This window comes from Danio rerio, chromosome 1 (genome assembly GCF_052040795.2).
Source record: "Danio rerio strain M-AB ecotype USA chromosome 1, GRCz13ab, whole genome shotgun sequence".
Classification (NCBI taxonomy): Eukaryota; Metazoa; Chordata; class Actinopteri; order Cypriniformes; family Danionidae; genus Danio; species Danio rerio.
Window position 1 is genome coordinate 22,504,406 of NC_141021.1, and position 22,118 is coordinate 22,526,523.

A 22,118-nucleotide genomic window follows, 5' to 3' on the forward strand; every position below is an offset into this window, starting at 1 on the left:
TGGGTCTAGATTTTTGCCTTGATTTACCAACACCTCTGGTTTCTTAAAACATTCACGTGTTCCAGTTGACAAGTTTAGAGTCACACATTAAGCATTTCCTGTGAATTTGGCGATGATGCAATTCTAAAACTTCACTGGTGTGATGAGGTCATATGAGCTGCGCATTGAGGTTATTGGACTTGGCATACTGACAAAAAAAAAATACTAAAGACTGAACTGGACTGAAACATTAACACATTTCACCGATTCTGTTTAAACTGAACATAGTTTCCTTGTTTTAAGTGTGTGAAAATTCAAAAACTACTTGTTTCTAAGTTTAAATCTGGTTTTAATGAATGTTTATGAATTTAATCCTAACTGAATGGCACTAAATGAACGTGTAAATGGGGACTGCACTAACTCAAATCAACTCATTTTGATTAATTTTCATAGTGTAGATGCTCTTATGTTTGAATGGACTTGAACAGCCACAAAAACACCTAGAATCTGCCTACTGACTGAATATGTGATCATTATGGGGGTTTTGAGAATAGGGGTGGGTAACTAATCTGGTTCAGTTTGGTTCGGTTACAATAATTGATGCTGTTTATGGCGATGCTGCGGATGGACATATGAATTTACACCACTGTGTTTAGACGTCTTATAACCCTCAAAGATGGACACTGGTGTGATTTAAGTTAAAAACACAGCTACTTTGTATACACATTAAGCAATATATAATAGACAAAACAATAATAAAAACGTAGGGTCTTTCTGAAAACGCAGTGTAGAATTGTGCCTTGTTTGTAAAGACATCAGTGGTGAAAAGAAGTGAACAAAGGGTGAAACTTACACAGTCTGAAATTTCCTTCAAATTAAATTTCATCCACTCTTTCCTAATGTTGGGATCAGAAGAAAGGGGATACATAGACTATGCATGAGAGGATAACGGGTTTCAAGGTTTTATCACGGTTTGGAAAAGTCAAGGTTTTAAAACCGCTAAAATTGTGTTACACCGTTCCTTTTTCGTGTGTTTTTTAACAACTATTTTATTTAGTTTTTTTTAGGGCAACAGTATCTCCAGCAGAAAATGACCCTCCACATTAAAAGCAACTGGTCAGTCCACAACTCAGCAAACATCAAATATCATACAACAAATCACTTTTAAACCAACATACAAGCACACTATAGACCTGAACAATGCAGTGGCTTACTTAATATCTAAAGAAAAGATAGATATCCAAAGATACCTTTTCAAGTTGTAAAGAAATCTGTGCTTCTGAAGCTAATGAAGACAGCAGAATCACCTATTTTTTTAAGGATTTAGCCTGACATGTTTACCATTCCAAAATATTTTAAAATGTTTCTTAAAATAAAATCTAGTGTTCAAAAGCGGCTGTTTTTTTACCCAGACATTCAAAAAGAGCATATATTAATGCAAGTTCTTAGACTACTGAGAATGTTTTGAGGTCTAAAATTAACTCTTATAGTACAATGACCTCAGTTTGTAGTTCAAAAACCATAATACTAGATGGAAATGGGAAAATGTTTTAAACACTTACGACTAAAACCTTGACATTTAAATGTACGCATGAAAATGAATAAAAGTTTCAGAAACTTTGAAAGGCCACACCAACCACCCTAACTCAGAATCAGCTTAACTCAAAAAGTACATTAGCAGCATCACCACTTCCTTCTATCCACCCTGACATTCCATCAACCTTTCTCATCATCTTAAACTCCCCTCCAATACATCCATCCATCCCACTCGTCTGCTCTGACTACAGTCAAATTAAAGTAAATTCAAACTGCCCAATGGGTTTGAGTCATGGGTGGCGTGCTGTGTTTTGCGATTGGTTGATTTGAGCAGAAGGGCAGGAATGTTTATTCTGGGACTGTGGCATTTCCTCTGTGAGAGACAGACGCACAGAGTTCTGATTATGGTAACAGAGTCCAGTGAGTCAAGAGACCAAGGTCACGTTTCAGTTGGTCTTAGAAGACCTGGCTGCTAGATCACAGAATAAAATCTGAAAAACACTCACACACGTGCCAGCTTTAAAAAGTAGAACCAGAACTTTTTGCTTTCACTTCTAAAATTATGACATTTTGAAACAATGAGAAACTTTAGGTTCCAGTTCCTCTTCAGTAAAATACCTACCAATTAAATGACATAAAAAAAACTGTACTCACAATTTATTTTCCATTCTCTCACAGCCTGGCATCAGTGGTTTCAAACCATAAACTAACAGTACAGGTCTCTGACTAAACGTCTTTAAAAACAGGGCTGAAATTACATTCAGACGCACAAAAATTGCTTGCCCTGGCTGCTATAGAATATCGTGTCTAAAATGCTCAATTTTTTGTTTGATTTTATTGGTAGTATAAAATCAATTGCACATATACAATCACCTATACAGGATTGTAATGTGGTAATGCACTCATGTGATACTGCTTAAAACAATAGTTCACCTATAGTTTTCCAAACATTTATTAGCTACCTTTTTTGTTGAAAACAAAGGAATATATTTTTTATAATATTGATGACTTCCACAGCAGGTAAAAAAAAAAGATAATGAAAGCTAGAGGTCACTGTTTTTTCAAATTTACAAATGCATGTTTTGTCTCAACAAAAGAAAAAACAACAGTGAACAACTGAAGCAAATGGAGGGTGTGTAAATAGTGGCAGAATTTTCATTGTTGGGTGAAAGGTACCCTCAACTATACTAGTTTCTAAGGGGGCAACAATACAAACTTTTCACAGTTCATTTTGGTTTTCGATTTCAGGTCAAGGTTTTGGTACGCATCAGTATATGATATGATCAGTAAAAAATAAAAATAAAAAAACCTATACATGCAAAATATTTTCACTCCACTTCATTACTATAAAAGTCCCTTAAAAGTGATCTTGAGACTACAGTTCTGAGCTCAGGTATGCTTTGCACTCACACTGCACCCGAGCCCAACCAAACTACGCTTAACTTAACTATGCACTGATCCGGTTTGGATGGCCTAGTGTCAGTACACCCTGAGACAAGATGCAAAAATCACTGCTTTTTCATTTATTCAGTTCCACTCGGAAGAGGCATAAAATATGTTTAATTGTATCTTTTGTTAATTTATCGTGAATTTATTTTATAGAGTAACAAACAATCATACAAAACCGTTTCTGGAGATTGTTTGAACTTACTGAAGCCATAAAACTATTATGTAGATATCAGAAAGCAATTGAACTTATTAAACCGATGCAGATTATGGCTCTTTTATTGATATTATAAGACGACAAGACGAAAACACAATGGCTGTTCTGTGAAACGCTAGTTTCAGTTCTTGCAACGTCTAACTGAAAGGCTTTCTGCACAACTTCCTTTTCTTACTTGCATGCTTAACCTGACCATTTATTTTTTTATTTTCAAAGAAGCCTACAGTTTCCTTTCTCTTCAATGTTTTTAAATCTGTTGACATTTCATTAAAAGATTACATGAAATGTACCTTTAAAAAAGTCCCAACCACTCCTCCTCTCCCTAAAAATAACATATTAATATTACTCTACTCTATTGCATCTATTTCCATGTTTAGAAATTTCGATTTCAACGCACAATATTACCCTGACTACTTAAAAACTCAGAAGTGTTTTAGTTGCCATTGTTTTCTTCAATATGGCTTAAATTATGGCTCAAGCTCTTCTTAATCCTCTTATTTTTTCCTATTTCCTCAACACCAAGCGAACAAAAACTGCAGAAAAAGAAGCTTTCTCTCAGTGGTGAGTTTATTTATATATTAATAGAGCCATATGAACAACAAATATGCAACCAACCAACACAGCCATTCACCACACAAACAAGCAATGAATCGTATTAAAATGTAAATCATATGAATTCACTATTAATAAAACATTATGAACACTCAATTATTCTTCCTATCCCTTACAAATACCACAAAAAAGTACAAGTAAAAGCATTAAAAAAAAAACAAAAAAAAACACCATTATTACAATTTTGTTCCTCAATTTTTTTTCCATATTTATGTACAACAGTTTATGGAAAGTACCAGGCTCCAACTGCTCAAAAATTTTTATTAATATGGGATTTTCACGCTTAGTTAAGCATTGATAAACTAGGGCTGCAACTTGCGATTTTTTGATTATTATGTTTCTTTATTAACCAGATAAAGAACCCATTGAGATCGACATCTCATTTACAAGGGTGACCTACCAAAGAGGTCTGCAGTGAACGACTTATACTACTACACCAATGATGTCTACAATTACTGATACTACTACAACTATTACTTTAACAACCACAACTACTTCTACAATCACTACTACCACTACTACAACAACGAAAGCAACCTGAAAAATGACAATGGCAAAAATACTTATGATAATGAAGAGATAAAAGGAGGACAAGTCAAAACAGTAATACTAATAATGGTAACAAAAGTAGAAGTAATAATATGAATGATGATAGTGAGGAGGCGAGGGGGGTTGAGAAATCAGGAAGAGGACAAATAATAATAATATCAACAATATCAACAATAACAGCAATAATAATAATAATAATAATAATAATAATAAGTAGTAGTAGTAGTAGTAGTAGTAGAAGAAGAATCTAGAAGAAGAAGAAAATAGAAGAATGATAAGAAAAGGAAGAAATAGAAAAGAAAAGGGAGGAAAAAAATAGAGAAAAAAAGTGCAACAGACAAAACAATGAGAATAATAATAAAGAAAACATTACTATAATAATGGTAATATACAAATAATAAGAGCTCAAAGTAAGATCTGTCAACTATGAAGCGCAGTATGATATTGGCTATGCAGGAAATGTTCTGTTCTAATTCTGACTGAGAAGGTGTTCATCTGCATTACTGGAAACACAGAGGTAACTAAGTCTGAACATGGTGGACACTTATTATATAACTGATGTCTTTTTTTATAGCCACGAACAAATGACTCTTCAGCCCTGCGAGACTTTTGATGACAGGGCATGAGAAAAGAACCACGTACATGAATTCTTTTCCGATTAAGGTAACTAACCAAAGACTAGTTTCACAAGTTATTTTCATATGAAGCTGCATGTGAATATGCTAACTAAAAATGTGCAAATGACAACTAAAAATGGTGGCCCAGCATCTGTGCTTGCGTGGTTTCGGAGTTTCACAATGCATTCTGTGGAAAGCCTGAAATTCCCCCCACCCCGGTGTATCGGTGGCAGAGTAAGCAGGTGGGAAAAACCATTATAGCCAGCTGGGTGAACAAGAGGGGGAAGGATCCAACAGCAATGCCGCAAATCAGAAATGAGCGCTGCTAAATTAAGAAAACATCATTCGAGTCACAGATCAGACAATGGTGAATAGCCCATTGTTATTGCAAGAAATATCCATATGCACAATGTACACACTCAATAAGACCAAGTCTGTTCGGGAGGACTACATAAATTCAGATTCTGACCTCTGACCTTGAATAGCTCACATTCCAGTTAGCCCACGAAAAAGCACACTACAGGGTGGAACTAATCCCTTATGCTGTGGATCTGTGTTGTGATTGTTCACACAAATTCAGGACAGACAATATTTGTTCTTTGCTTTACAATAGCTTATTTGTAAAATTGCAAATCTTAATATTTCAATTTTCACATTAACTACTTGAAAAGACAACTAGTCAGCTTAGGGTTGAATGCTCAATAAGAGCAAGCATTTTAATACAAGCACCCCAACCAGCCTGAGTGCAAAAAAAAAAAAAGTATACAAAGCCCAAGGAACACATTGGGACTGGACAATATATCGTTTCAGCATCAATATGACAATAGTCACATCATGAATACGCAATGTTGAGTCTGGATTATATTTAATTCCATTTGTCACTTAGAAAAAAATGAATTATTAATTTTATTGAATAGTTTATAATATATAGATTATGCAGTATTATTTTACATTTAATTATTCAATTATTATATACCTGAATACAGTTTGACTCCTCGGAAAACAGTAAGACGCAGTTTACTTCATTTAAATCTTTTTCTTTAATGATTTTTTCTGTGCTTGTTTGTTATATGTTATGCACTCCCGTACAGAATCATCCCAACCGATCTAATATTATTAATTCATTACAAACAGTTTTTCCACTTACTTTGAAATTGTATTCATGTTGCATTACATAATCTCAAAATAAAAAATATTGCAATGTTAGATTTTTCCAATGTACCCCTTTTTTTTTTTTTTTTACAAGCCTGTAATGACACATTTAACAGTCATTATAATCCTAAATCCTTGAAAGTTTTTAATATTTACATTTTTTTAAACATATGAACATTTATATGCATTTATGAATGTACTATATCATCTTTGCATCAAATTACAAAAAACAAATTACAGCTTGTTTGAGGTGTTTCTAATCCAGCGTCTATGGGGCAGAGAGTAAATTTAACATTATTTTCTTTTCTGGCTGCCGTCATCAATCTCACACTATTTTCCTTTTTTTTTTTTTTTAAAAGCCTTGATAACACCATTGAGGAGTTAAAAAAATGTGTTGTACTCTCCTATTCATTGCGCTCTAAGTTTACCCAACGATGATGCCTGCTCGATTATGGGAAAAATCATAATCACGATTATTTTGGTCATAATAGTAATCACGATTATTCAAAACTATATATCTTTCAAAAGTTTCAAATTGCCAGTGCACAACTTGACTCTTTAATTTCTACAACTGATACTGTTTCCATCGCCATTTAAATCTCTCGTCTACCACCTGCGCAGAAATCAACATCACAACTGGGTTATAGGTTGCCAAATAGGGGTCACGAACAGTTTGAAACTTTAATATTTTTTAATTGTGTGAGGTGATGAGATTTTTACAAAATCTGGTAACTGGGCTAACTCTGACTAAAAATTTTTTACTCGGCTATACCAAATACGGGATTTTCTTGTAATGTAACAAATTATGTAACAAGTAGAGCTGTACGATTCTGGCTAAAATGAGAATCGCGATTTTTTTGCTTAAAGTAAAGATCACGATTTTCTCACGATTCTGTGGATGTAAAATAAAGGTATGGTAAAAACAAACATATGGCACAACATCGATAATAATATTATGTGGTTTACTGGTTTTTATAAATAATTCTATTCTATAATTCTGATGTTGAATTATTATGTTTGAGATATATGCTTGCAATCTGTCGTTGACAACATTATAAAACCATTTTATTCACTGGTAAAATCAGACATTTGCCATTATCAGATTATATTCAACATTATAAAGGCTAGAGTAGTTATACTGACATTGTAAACCTTTATTTTCATGCACAACTGTGGGTTCGCTATGAAAGAACATATCAAATGCTTGTCATAATCATAACTCTAAAATGCAATACGATCATTTAAATGAAGTGCACTTTCGGTTTTATTCTTACTGCTAAGTGGTTGTTCATACTTTGCGCGCGGCTCCCAAATGATCACTCTGTGCCACAAACTGAATATTATTTGCAACTGTATTACCTGTTACTCGCAACATATGCAGGTTCTGTTCACTAAAGTAGGCGTGCGCGCGTCTATCATTAAGTGCGCGCCCTCTGTGATAACAGCTCACCGTCAGCAGCTCATGTCACGTGTGATTTCCCGATCGCGAAAACATCATTATATTAAGACAAAAATGACATTTTTTTTGGTAAATTTTACCTTATAAATACAATATGTGACCCATTTAACATCATTTGGAGATGTCGGTGTCACTGAGCAACGTGTGTGAAACAATGAAAAGACTCGTGGAGCCACCTTTTATTCTCTCCTGAACTTGAAAATATGATTGACAGAATCGTAGAAATGCTGGATTAAGATCATCTAGGGGGTCGAATCGAGATCGCGATCTTTTAACGATTAATTGTGCAGCTCTAGTAACAAGTATATAACATGATTTCCCAAAATGAAACTAGAAGGTGGTGGGAGTTGGCAGCAAAGAAGGGAGATGATTCGAAAAAAAAAAAAAAAAAGTGTTGACGGTTTCTCACTTAAACAGAAAACAAAACTTCCGACAATCACACACAAAGCATAAACAAAGCCGCAATTAGTAACACTATCAAAGTACTTGTCACTCACTACAGATGGATTTGTTCTAGCAAATATATCTGATCATCGAATAATCCATAACAATTGCAAATATTTGAAAATGTAGCAAAATTACAGTTGACTTCTAAGTCCTCTTGATTTAGTTGGGAACTGTTTACTTGGTGGTTACGTAACTTCAGTTTTTGTTCTCGTTCTCTGATTCGCTGCAAAATAACTAATCAAGAGTGCTCTCTTTAGCCAATGCTGATTCTACATGCTGAATCAGACCAACTCTCTCTGATGTTAACCTAACTAGGAGACTTGTGGAACACATTAAAGGCTGATTTATGCTTCAGCGTCATGTGCACATGTATGGTTTGGTGCAGCCTTTGCACAGTCACATATCCCTTGCCGTGGCGGTTGTGCACCTCTCAAAAAAAAATGTATCTGAATGCGCTTCAGTTACTTTCACATAAAGTGGCGTTCAGGAAAAACAAAACACCTGCGAAGAAACTTAACACAGAGGAACGTTAAATACCTACTTCTAGCTAGCGTTTCGGAAGTGTTAATGTATATGGAAGTATAAATGTACAGCCACGCGCAAGGCAGGCGCCGTGGGTCACGCCGATCACTCAGAAGTATAAATCAGCCTAAAACTAACTAGCAGGACTGATACTGAACAATCCCCTAATGCTCACCAACACCCAACCATTCGCTTGGTGTGTCCCAGCCTCATGAACATGCTCAACAGCCCTCAAATATCTGTGGGAATTTTTACTTTATTTTTTGTTAAATAAAATGTATACAAACTAATTAAGTTGAACATTACTAAATTTAATTAGTTTAAATTAAGCCCATATATATGGCCCATATATATTGGTTATTGTTTTTCAGTGTAGTTTTTATACTGTTGAATTAATAAAGCGTCTAGAAGGATTTTTTATTCTTAACAAATACCACAGAAACCCTTCAGTTAGGTTACTTTTTACCGTGACAATGGTATAATGGTATTATGTTACCATTTTTTACCAGTGAATTCTATACTAGTAATTTTACATTAATATACACCAATTCAAACTCAAGCTAATGTTACTGACAAATTAAGCAGTCAAATCAGCACTTCTAAGAGCAAGAAAACATTTAAAATGACTACTGTACATGTGTGGTACTACCCTCTGTAGAACTTGGTAGCATCTGAACCTCTACCCCTAGATAGTAGGAATCTGGAGCCCTAAAATATATTATAAATAAAAGCCTTTCTATAAATACAGAGGTGGAAAACAAGTGACTAACAATAGACCCACAGAGGTGTGGCCAGATCTCATGGATCAACTTCAAGTAAGATCTGATGACTCTCATGAGATTTGACTGATCTTGTGAGCACGTCATGGTCTGCACTGATAGCCTCACACCAAGTGCTCTGAGATATACACCTTTACCCCACCAAGTCAGTTTGAGTGCTGGAGTGTTCGGAATCAGTTTAAATCAGTTCTTTTTCTTTTGACACACAAATCACTGGCCCTGAACCATGACAAGAGCTCTTAAATAGCACCAAAACACTGCAGCAATTGAGATAAGAAAAGCTTGTGTCAGGGGCTGGGTAGAACCATGATAACAACACAATGAACAGAAATTATTTTGAGAGCCATATTTGAAACGGCAGCTGAACATAATGCTGAATAACGTATTATGGCTTCTAATATCGGTCTATTCAAATCATGGCGTGCTGCATGAACACTTTATTCTTGCTTGTAGAGCTGCACAGTTCTGGCTAAAATGAGAATCGCTTTTTTTGGCTTAAAATAAAGATCACGATTTTCTCACTATTCTGTAGGTATAAAATGAAGGTTAATATGAGTGGGCTATTATTATTATTGTTATGCTCAAACATGTGGTAAAACAGCGATAGGCTTTGTGTAGCTGTACTGTTGGTTAAATTGCTAAATTTTGCATAGACTTGGAATGGTGAACTTGAACAGACTTTAGATTTGTCCTGGTCATTAATGCTGATGATAATTCAGATGTTGAAATATTGTGTTAGTGTCAATCTGTAATTTTCTGCTTAAAATCTGTCACTGACATGATTTTTGTGAATACAGAAGACTGGGTGTGAGTATTTTTGCATTTCGGATTCTGTATTTTGGATACTTTTTGGGCTGGATTCGGTCAGCTACATCTGGCAACACTGTGTGCGCTTTCAGTTTCATTTTCACTGCTAAGAGCGGTTCACTTCCCGCATGGCTTCCAAACGATCACTCTGTGCGACAAACTGAATGTTATTTACAACTTTATCACCTGTTATTCACAGTCCATGCAGGTTCTGTTTACTAAAGTAAACTTCATTCAGAGCAAGCGCACGCCCTCTCTGTGATAACAGCTGACGGTCAACTCGCGTCACGTGTGATTTTGCGGTCGCAAATACAATACATGAAGACAGAAATGACATTTTTGGGGTGAATTGTATCTTATAAATACAGCATGTGACTCTTTGAACTCCATTTGGAGGTGTCCACATTGCTGAACAACGTATGTAGAACAATGTAAAGACTTGTGCAGTCAACATTGCATCTCTCATGAACTATAAAAATATGATTGACAGAATCGTAGAAATGCTGGATTAAGATCGTCTAGAGGGCCAAATCGAGATTGTGATCTTTTTTCGATTAATTGCAGCTCTACTTGCTTGTATTCTCTGTCTATACAAATAACGGTGCACTGCATGAATATCATCATCACTCATAATCTACATCTATATAAACTATGGTGCACTGCATGAACATGTTGGATTCACTGTGTTTGGAAGCCAATGTAGGTTGTCTGCCAACTTAGCTTCCTCTCTACAGATGGTCATATCCCAATAAAGGCATAAATGCCAAAAATAAATCTAAAATTAAAAAAGATATAACATGGCCTGTTTATATACATATAACTGTTTAGTACAATACCATCTTTTTTGCTTAGAGAAAATGTTTTTGAGCTTCAGGAGAGCACTACTTTGACTAGCTACTTATTGTGATTATTGATTGATACGTGTTATTTATTTTTACATATACAATGTATAATTTGTGCAATTACAAGCCTGTAAGTTTGTGGGAAACATTTTGCAATTTTTACATGTTCATTATTGCATATTTAAATAGAAGTTATTTCATAAACTTGATTTAAAACTGCATCAAATTGCGTTTTTTTTTCAGTTGAAAACTAATATTTTTAAATGCATATTTAATCATTATGGTTGAGACTGCACAATACATCATTTCAGCATCAAGATCGCATTGTGTGAATCTGCAATAGTCACATTGCAGTAAGTGCAATGTAGAGTCTGTAGACATGAGACACGGACTATAGACATGATGTGTGGTCAATGCAGACCAAGTAAAAAGAGTAAAAGTTTAATAAATGTATGTGTTTTTGAGGCCTGTGACTGTATGAAGATAATAAAAGCATTGATAAACACAAAAATATTATACTATTTGTATAACTTTTATTATTTATGCAATGAAGACCAAGCATTTTACATTTAATTCAATTACTTTGTCAGAGAACTGTTTAACTCTTCAGAACAGTGGTCCCCAACCCCTGGGTCGCGGACTAGTACAATCAATTGGTACCGGGCCGCAAAAGAAATCATGAATTATTTTAGTTTTATTTGTTATCCGAGTCTGAATTATTTTTATTTTGAAAAATAATTTATTTTGAAAAATTACCTTATTCTCTTGGTTACATTTCAGTCGCTTGAGCGCCAACATGTAACCCATAAGCTAGCAAAAGTTTCTATGCAAAGAGGAAAAGGCCCCATGAACTGCCAAGGAATGGAGCCGCAACCTATTTGTCAACAAATCAGGTGAATACAGCATATTTGTGCAAGAAAAAGATCAACGGATATTGCAAATGATGGAAACCATTCACATATTGCATCTTTTCCATGTGTAAGTTGTTATTTTTTAGGCATGCGCCAGTTGGGAACGATGTGCAAAAGCAGCACAAAGCACTTTTGCCTACCATGATGCACCCAGCTAAAAACATCTTTATAATGCCCGAGCACATCGCGAGTCACCTGACAAGAACTGACCCATCAGCTTCATATTTTATATGGAACATACACATTTGGGTAGACTAGTTATCTCAGAAAAACACTGCAGTGCTTTTTAATGTTCTCCATAAATAAAGCTTGTATCATATTTGCAGCTAGGGTTGTCACAATACCATTAATTAATCTTACGATACAATATATCAGCTTAAGTATCACAATACCAAATAGTATTGTGAATCAGTAATCTAATTATAAAGAAAATAGTCAAAAATACTATATATTTTACATTATAATAGGTCTACTGGAATTTAGTTCATAATAATTGAAAAATTCATTATTTTGGTGTATTTTGTAGATAACTGGCCAACAAAAAAACATTACAATAAAGATTCAAATTATACTAAATTTGTTACAATAAGAGCGTTTAAAAAAAACAGGCTATACAAGGTGGTCAAAAATATTTTTCATCAATTTTTTTTTTTTATCAGTCTTATCAGGTAACAATCCAAAGTAATTCAAATTTTTACTTTGTGAGTCGTTCTTTTAAAGACGATGTTGTAGTTGATAGCTACTAAATCATATTGACGGGAACAGAAATTAACCGATTCAGGTGTGCGTTTGACATGTCAGCAAACATCTGAAAACGTCAAGACTATTCAAACAAAATGGTCTATTTTTGCACAATCGTGTGAGCATTTTAGTGACTTTTCCACATGCAACATTATCTATTGTAGATAGACCGTTAATGAGGATACTATCGTTTACAAACTACAGTGGCATCTCTAGTCTTCTGGAGTCATATAGCGATACTACCATAGGACCGGTAAACGTGCAACCCTATTTGCAGCAATGTCATCCTCTGAAAAAACAGTTGATGGTCACCTAGCAACTAGAACTGTGAACCTACACTAGTCTCACGGTTCGGTTCAGTCACGATTATCATGCCATCGATCCGGTTCAATTCGATATCTCGGTGCATCACAGTGCATTGACGATGCTTTTCATACACAGTTTTATATTTTCTTCACAACAGCAATTCTTGTATTAAAATGTATGAATATATTAATATTTATATACTATTTGTAATACAATTTTGTCATTTAATACAGTCAGATATATGAACTGTACCTTTAAACAACACGAGCATTTAGCAAATAATATAAACAAATATAAATATCCAGCTCGCTTTCTGATCCTTGTCTAGTTCTCTTACACCCCTTTGATTGGTTACACCCTCAACAAAAATGGTTGCGATTGGCTCTTGTGCGCTGCGCTCTTTACAGATGAGTGATGCTGATAAGCGGCAGGTGGCCACAGCGATCACAGCTGATCTGACAGACACGGTGGAGAAAACTCTGCAGACACGCGCTCGTGAATTAACGCTGTAAAACAGCCGAGAGGAGAAGAAAAGTCATGCCAGCAGGTCAAATGGGCCACAGTGTGTGTGTGTGTGTACTGTGCATGTGTTTTTGTGACATATCAGGACACAAATCTGTATAATGACATGGGTATGACAGGTATTACAAAAAGGAGGTGAAATATGAGGACATTGGTGACGTCCTCATTTCTCAAAATGCTTATAAATCCTACAGAATGAGTTTAATCACAGAGTAAAGCTGCACACAGTCTCCTGTGATGGTTGGGTTTAGGGGTAGGGTGGGGTGGGGGCAATATAATATACGGTTTGGACAGTATAAAATGAATGGAAACCTATGTAATGTCCCCACTTTTCACAAAAACAAACGTGTGTGTGTGTGTGAGAAAGAGAGAGAGATAAAGAGAAAAGGAGCACTTTCATTCTCTCAATCGCAGTGAAATAGGGGCTTTGCTGTAAATGTCAGCGAAAGATTGATCCAGCAAACACACACAGTGAAAATTTGGAAAGTTTATGAGTTTTAAGTAGTTGGAGCGTTGTTAATACTCGCGCTCGCCTCCCTCGCGACAGAACGCATACGAGATAAATGACGTCAGTACATAATAACTGGTTATGATTATTACTGAACCGATACCGAATTGTCCGCGTCTTTTGACATCCCTACTAGCAACCCATGTGTCCTGTCACCTATTAATTTAATAAAATGTAAAATCTTGTACAGAGTACAGTGATGATAAATAAGAGTGAATGAAAAAGTTATGCAAGCAAAAAAAAAAAAAAAAAGCAAAAATCTGTGAATGCAAGCTTTATGGCTTTAAATAACTGGATAACAAATTTGTTGAATGACGGACACTAGATCGATTTGAAAAGTGTTTCAAATTGTTTAAACCCTAGATCACAAAGAAAAGTAGAAAAACTGCATCAATACCACTGCACATTTTGAGAAGCATTTGAAACATTTGTCTGAAAACTCTAGAGATCCCACACACTTAAACTGCGACTATCATTCCTGAACTAAAGTCATGCAAACAACACCCTCACATTCCAGCCCACATTTTAATTTGAATAAGCATGCATTTATATAAAAAAGCCCACAGTAGATAATGCAGTCATGTATTTCTACTCAAATGTGTAATAGTGCATGTCTGTACCCACATTCTGACAAGTGGAGAATTTATGTGTGCTGATTAATGCAGAGGATTGAAGAGAACTTGCAAGGAGGAACTGAAAAGCTGATAAGACATTTTTATTAATCCAGCAATGTGTACTAATGTACTTATCAGCACTGACAAATCACTTTAATAACGGGAGAGAGGAACAGAAAAACAAGTGTCAGGATCAGAGAAATGACTCTTGCTCCCACTCACATGCTCAATGGGCATAACAGGGGTAAAAACGGAAACATCCCTTTCTAAAAATACTCCAATTCAGCTTCACTTCTGACCTATGATGTCACCAAAGTACTGGGAAAGAAGTAAATGGATCACAGCTGACAATTTGTAAAAAAAAAAAAAAAAAAAAAAAAAAAAAAAGATGATAAGAAAAAAACTTTTCCAACACATCCAAGTTCTTTTTTTAAAAAAGATCTTAGCCATGCAACATATTGCTCAATTGATATTTAACAACTAATTTAAGATCTGATTTTCTGTTCACATGCAATATTAAGTGTATTTTCTGGGAAACAAGCCTTGCCTAGAGATGCAATGATTATCGATTTCACTATTAATCATGCTTTAATTCATCACGATGGGCAGCAAAGTGACACAGTGCATAGCGCTGTCACCTTGCAGCAAGAAGGTTGCTGGTTTGAGCTTCGGCTGGGTCAGTTGGGATTTGTGTGTGGAGTTTGTATGTTCTTCCCGTGTTTGCGGGGGTTTCCTCCAGGTGCTCCGGTTTTCCCTTCAAGTCCAGAGACATTAGGTGAATTGAGTAAGCTAAATTGTCTGTAGTCGACGTGTGTAAATGAGAGTGTATGGGTGTTTTGCAGTGATAGGTTTCGACTGGAAGGGCATCCGCTGTGTAAAACGTGCTGAAACAGTTGGCAGTTCATTCCGCTGTGGCGACCCCAGATTAATAAATGGACTAAACTGAAAAGAAAATGACTGAATGAATAAATCGTGGGTTGCGGCTGGAAGGGCATCCGCTGCGTGAAAACATGCTGGATAAGTTGGTGGTTCATTCCGCTGTGGCGACCCCAGATTAATAAAGAGACTAAGCGACTAAGAGACTAAGATGAATTTGCTCTTCAGTGTTTGAACTCTCAGTAATGATTAAATTACACTGAACTGAGCTAAACTGAACTGAACTGAACTTAAACACTAAAAACTGAACTACACTGTTCCAGTTACTATGACCATTTATGTGAAGCTGCTTTGACACAATCTACATTGTAAAAGTGTTATACAAATAAAGCTGAATTGAATTGAACTAAGCTGACAAGAAAATCAATGAATGAATGAATAATTCGTCACGGTTAATTAAAAAAATTCAAAATTAAAAATAAATAAAATAAATCGCAAAGGCTTCTCAACACCGCATTTTGGCACGAAACAAAACTGCTGCAACTAAAAGTTGTACACAATTGGCACACACTACATTAAAGGCTAATTTTAACTATGGTGAGGCTATTAACTAAAGGCCGTTCACATATCCCATCTTTTGCGCGCACAAATTCATTATTTCACATGGAGGCGTGTGGCATGTAAGCATATTAGCAGCGATGCACATACAGCATGACCCACTCATGCTTTTCAGGCACACTAGCTAAAAGAATGCCACGAGAGACACACCGCGAGTTATGTGACAAGAACTGACCGATCAGCTTCATACTTTGTATGGAATATACACATTTCTTCTCCAATGACAAAAAAACTACAACAATTTTGTAGTATAATTGATCAAAAGTACCTTTCAGACTTTAGCCTTTGACTACATTTGTTCTTTTTAAAAGGGAAATACTTAGCTAATATATAGCTTAGATTTATGTTAGACAAATACATTTTCTTATTTATTCCTTGTTCTGTCATTTATTTTCAGTGTAAAATACTTATGTTTAAAAGCCAAAAACTTTTTTTCACTTATTTTTAAGTCCAAAGAGAAATGGACTATTGTTTGTTTTTATTATTATTTTGTGGTGTATTATTTAGTTACTGAGCAGCAATAAACAACAGATTACAATGCAAGTAGTTTTCATGTGATTTTCTAGTCTTTAGAGAATAATGAATGCCTATTAACCGTGATAACTATGATACCTTGCACTATAATAGTACAATTAAAATCTATCATTGTTGAATCCCTACTCTTGCCTATACATTAAACACAGGTAAAGTATTAAAAGTATTAAAAAAAGAAATAAAACACAGAAATTTTGTGTCATTTACTGTAAATGAACATGTCAAAACAAATGTATTTAAAGCAAAACTACTGGCATGTGTGGAAATGTGCTATGTGCTTGCTTGAGGTTAACTTCTCTACATTATTTACAGCCAAATACACAATGCAGCATGTTTCAGATCATATTCTTAAAAATATGGCTAATGTATATAAGGGCAAAAATAAAAAGTTAACCCATGTTACACGATTTAAAAATGATTTTCAGTAGCAATAGCTAGCAGTAGATGAATAAAAAAATAAGTATTTTTTGGCAACAACAGGATAACAGTTCAGAAGCGTTTCATTCTTAAAACTGAAACAACATGTGACTGAATTTCTCAAAAAAGCATTTCAGCAAGCCTCACTCACTAATTCACTACTACACAAAAACAGCCTAGAGGGAGGAAATGAAGCTATTGTTATGAAACTGCAATGCTAATGGGTTTCAGAAGAATGCAAATCTGTTTCAAAGTTCATTTTTTACACAATGCCACAAAAGTACATTTAGACCATACAATGTTTGCTTCTCTCATGAAACTATAAGGGCTTTTCTTTTCAAAAGTTTACATTTTGCAAAAAAAAACTGTCACATTTTCTATTTAATGGTAGCGAAAGCACTAAAAATCCAGTTAATGAGTAACCAGGTATACATGTGCTCACTGAAGAGCTCAAATTCTTTAAAACTCTCTTGTTTTTTTGTTCTCAATACTCACCAAGCCTCTTAACAAAGACTACAACACACATAATAAATCAAAAGTAATCTGAGCAGATGTTTCTTTTGAGATCTGATGCCTGTTTCCAACACATCAGCAAACTTGAAAGATTTAGCAAACCCTGACAAACAGATGTCCCACATTTAATCATCATACAGAGGAAACAGCACTTTTGTAGATCCAAGAAATGAAATAATGAGATCTGTGTGGGTGGCATGTCAAGATTTTTCTATGTGGCACAATGGAAAAAAAAATCTTGTGTCATACTTATGGCACACATAGAGCTTTTCAGAGAAGAGAAGACTATGAAATTCATTTTTGGAGGAATTTGTTCCGCGTTGAAGCACATGAGACATGCTCTTTTGAAGCTTATGAAAAGAATCAAACAAATCAACTAAACAAAAATGCAGGGCTGCACAATACATCTTTTCAGCATCGATATCACAATGTGCACATCTGTAATTGTTACATCGCAGGAAGTGCAATGTTGAGTTTATATGTTGAGATTATAGTTTACCAAGAGCCACAGTTCAGAACACAAATATGTGGAGCCACTAAAGTTGTATTTAATTTATTTATACAACGAAAACTATACAGTGCTTTTTTAGATTTGATTATTCAATTTCTGTACCTGAATACTGTAATGTAAAATATTATTTCTGTTCTCCCAATAATAATCCAGAATAATACCAGAATAATGCCAATCAGTCTAAATGAATGAATTCTTTCTAAATAGAGCTGATCAAGCAAGTTTTTTTTTGCATGATACCAGGAAAACATGCAATATTGTTCTTGAGTAATGCGATAACGATATTTCTTACAAATAGAACTAACTTTAAAGGGGTGGTCCAATACGCTATCATATTTTAAACTTTAGTTTATGCGTGTAATGTAGCTGTCTGAACAAACAACATGTTTGAATGTAAAATGCTAAAACTTAAAACTTTAAAAATTAAAAATATAAAATATAAAATGAAATAATAATAACTTGATTTCACAAAAGATATGTGTACATTTGTATTACTTACACATGCGTATAACACAAATATATTTGAAAGACTTGTCAAATTTTATTTTAGAGACAATGCATGAGCTTTAGCGGTGTCCTCTTCATTTACCGTCTCTGATTCAGGCTCAAAGTAATATGGCTGCCTTGACATTATTTACACAACAGACGACAGCAAAAGGCGTGACATTTCCTGGTGATGTGGAACCATTTCGCAAATCACAAGACATTATGTTAGCTGACAAATCAGAGCCTGTAGAAGGTTGGCCTTTGGAGTAACTCAAAAATATGATACAGATAAAAAATAAGAGGACTGTTTTACAAATAAAGCACAAGCACACATTGTTTTACACCCCATAAACACAACTAAGCCTTTTAAGGCCCATTTAAAATGCTATTTTATCAGCAATAAAAATATATATTTATTTAATGATCTTACTAAAATAAACAGATTAGATTTACCTCTATATATCTATTGCTTACATCTAAATAAAATGAACACCTTAAAACACTCCAATTGGCAGCAAAATTGTTGTTCTCCTCTCCCAGCATTAGCATTTTTTTACCTCTATTTTCATCTAAAAGCACTTGCTGTAGAGGTGGAGATGAAGGTAGCAAAGGCCCCATCTGATAAGTGAGATTTGGATAAACAACCTATGTAGCAAGCACACAAATGCTCTGCACTTAAAATTTGTTCCATTTATTGCACTTCTCTGTGATATGGATATTGCATATACCATTACTGTGATATACTATTACTGCCCTAATGTGCTACATCAGCAATAACCATATTAGTCAATCCTAATGGCCACTGTAACCAGGCATGGCCACGGTAATCCAGACTTCCGGTCTCATTCACTTCCACTGATTTTTTTTTTAGCCGTACAAAACAACTCCTTATGCTGCTTGATGTTGGAAACTAGCATTTTATTTATCATACTATTTTCATTTAAATGCATTATCATAAACACACCAGTCTGAAGCGCAAGACGTGTGTTAGGACGTCCGATTCAGATTCATTAGCCCCACTTATTCCTTAGAATTACAACCCAATTAACAATAAACACTAAAGTTTAAAGACTTCTGTTGTTTAGTTAGGTGTGTAAAAGTTGTTTTCTCTTTTCTGCTGGTCTCTCCTTTACCCTTTTCCTCTCTTTCTTCTACTCCTTTCCTATCGGAGTACATCTCATTCTTCAGCTCTTTTCCTGTTGCTCTCACAAGCAAGCACAACAAGGCCGGGGTCATTACATGGGGAAGTAACACCTTAAAACTCTCAAGTCCCTGTTGCACACACACTTGCTCTAGTATGTGTGTGTGCTCATGGAAATAACAGGCTTATAAACATAATAACTGGCCGGGAAAACAGACAATTGGTTACATAACTAAGAAGAGAAAGGAGTCTCTAGTGAGGCCAAAGCTTCAATATCCTCAAATGTTTACAAATGGATAAGAGAAAACGGCACACAAACACACTTCCGTCTACATGCACGCAAAGACACACGTTTAACACCAGAGTCATGAGAATGTTATGTCAGACGCAGTCAAAATGTAAGGTTCAATGCGGTTTTCCGCTCTCATTGTGGGCAGCATGGCAACTAAACCACGTATGAGAATTAATCATCAATCATGACAAATACATGAGGTTTTCATCACTTCTGATGCAATTCTATTAGCAAATTGGATGTATTTTGACACAACAGTTAGTGACTAACCGATATACATAGTCTATATCTAACCACAATAAAATATAAATGGTCTAGTGAACATTTGTCAACATCACCTTTTGACTCATTAATTACTTTAATACAAGAATATTATGTGAAACACAGAGAAAACAAAAAAGCTTTAGCAGTAATGCAGCTGGTCCTTGACCAAAATACTTTACCATGCTAATCTGATTACCACGAGGCCCCACGTGAATAACATATTAAAACCTCTCAGCAAGTGAACTAGCTTAATTATTCCCTATTTATCATTGCGCTAACACTCATTTAAAGTTGTTTCTAAAACATTTTACTACTAAAAAATCCTACAGAAAACTTTAAAAATGTACTTGTTATAAGCACATAACGGTACCTAATAGATCAATTCCTGCCAGACTTGAACAACATTTTGGTCATTAGCCCAGTCAGACATGCAAATGTAATTATTTAATTATGCAAAAAGGTAGTTTACAAGATCAAATGTGCCCTTACAGTGTTAGTTCTTATCTCTTCATTTAAGTCACACTGGGCTTTGTCAGCTTTACACAGTGGTTTCTGGGTGTCTCTCAGCTCTAGTTTACACTTCAACATTTTAGTTTTAAAAAGTGTTTTAGAATGAAAATGATCCACATCCACACTGGCGTTCCTCTGTCCACACTACACTGCTAAAAACGCACATTATGCAACCACTCACACACACTCTGGCATGCGCTGCTGCGTATGCGCACGTCTGAACTCCAGGCAGTCAGCGGGTGCTTTGAGCACACCTCACCAGGTGAGAGCAGCGCATCTATTACTTGTTATTACTTGTTCACAGGTAACTTGTTTTGGCAGAGCGCAAAGAGAAGTTGATATATTAATTAATGTGACCACGTACACTTACTCTGCACAAGACTGACTGTTTGCCTTTATTACCCATACAGTATAAACCTATTGTAAGTTATACTTTTATAATGGCCATTATTGATTATTAAAACTGAAATTCAGCAAAACAGAAGGTGTGTTTCATATTTTTCACAGAGAATCAAAGGAGGCAGTTATGTTTTAGGCTCCGTTTTGTTATAAATGTGTACACAGTGAAGATGACAGTCATATAAATATGCAGCTACACATAGCAACAACATATTTAGTGTCAGTTAAGTTATATCACAATAAAAATAGGCAGTTCCTTATATCATGTTTTCATTTTATTTTTAAGATAGTGAAACAACGTAGCCAGTGTGGTGTGAATAACGTTATAAAGTAGTGTGTTTTTACCCAAAGTGTCCTCGGGAGTTTGTTTTCTATATCTAACTTTCAAAGTCTGAACTTAAGAAAGGGTGCAAGACTGAACTTGGTGCACTTAATACTGAGGAAAAAGCCCTACTCATTTTTCAATGTCTCTGTTTACCTCAAACCACGTTGAGACACAGCAGCAGCATTTTGAAACCAAAACAGCCTCTCTAGCGTTTCAAAAACGCTCCGTTTTCATGGCTCAAAATTATCTGGGGTAGTTTGGACAGAAGGCGCAACCATAGGAAAACTTCAGCATTTTAAAACTAAAACATATTAGTGCAAACAGGGCCTGAGACTCCTGGGAGTCAGAGGTGCCAGAGTCTGATCTATAATCCTTTCTATAGCTAGAGTATTCCTATTGGACTGATATTACGCTTATAAGAAACAAAACATGAATTTCCTAAACAAACAGCTTTAATTCTTCATGGAAGTACACAGGGGTCCAAAACTGAAGGCTCCACACTATAAACTACATTCCTCACATTCCTTTGATTCATTAAATTCCTTGGTCCACAACGCACAAACCAGAGGTCTCACACAAAGAACTCAAATGCCTTTTTACGTGGCCACAGGCAGGAGTTTCAGAGTGCGCAGACATTCAAACAATGCTAGTAGTTTACAAAGTTGA

At 35.2% G+C, this 22,118-nt stretch overlaps 1 protein-coding gene and 1 long non-coding RNA gene across 9 annotated transcripts in view; one reads left to right on the top strand and one right to left on the bottom strand.

The window, feature by feature from the left end:
- The window catches only part of rapgef2a (Rap guanine nucleotide exchange factor 2a), a 66,061-nt gene that overhangs the window by 42,031 nt on the left and 1,912 nt on the right, over nt 1–22,118 (bottom strand). The gene's annotated exons all lie outside the window — the stretch shown is intronic.
- Nucleotides 9,382–15,493, top strand: LOC147846803 (uncharacterized). The gene is made up of 3 exons (XR_015476543.1): nt 9,382–14,067; nt 14,206–15,088; nt 15,212–15,493. It is a non-coding gene; the product is annotated as an uncharacterized LOC147846803 (long non-coding RNA).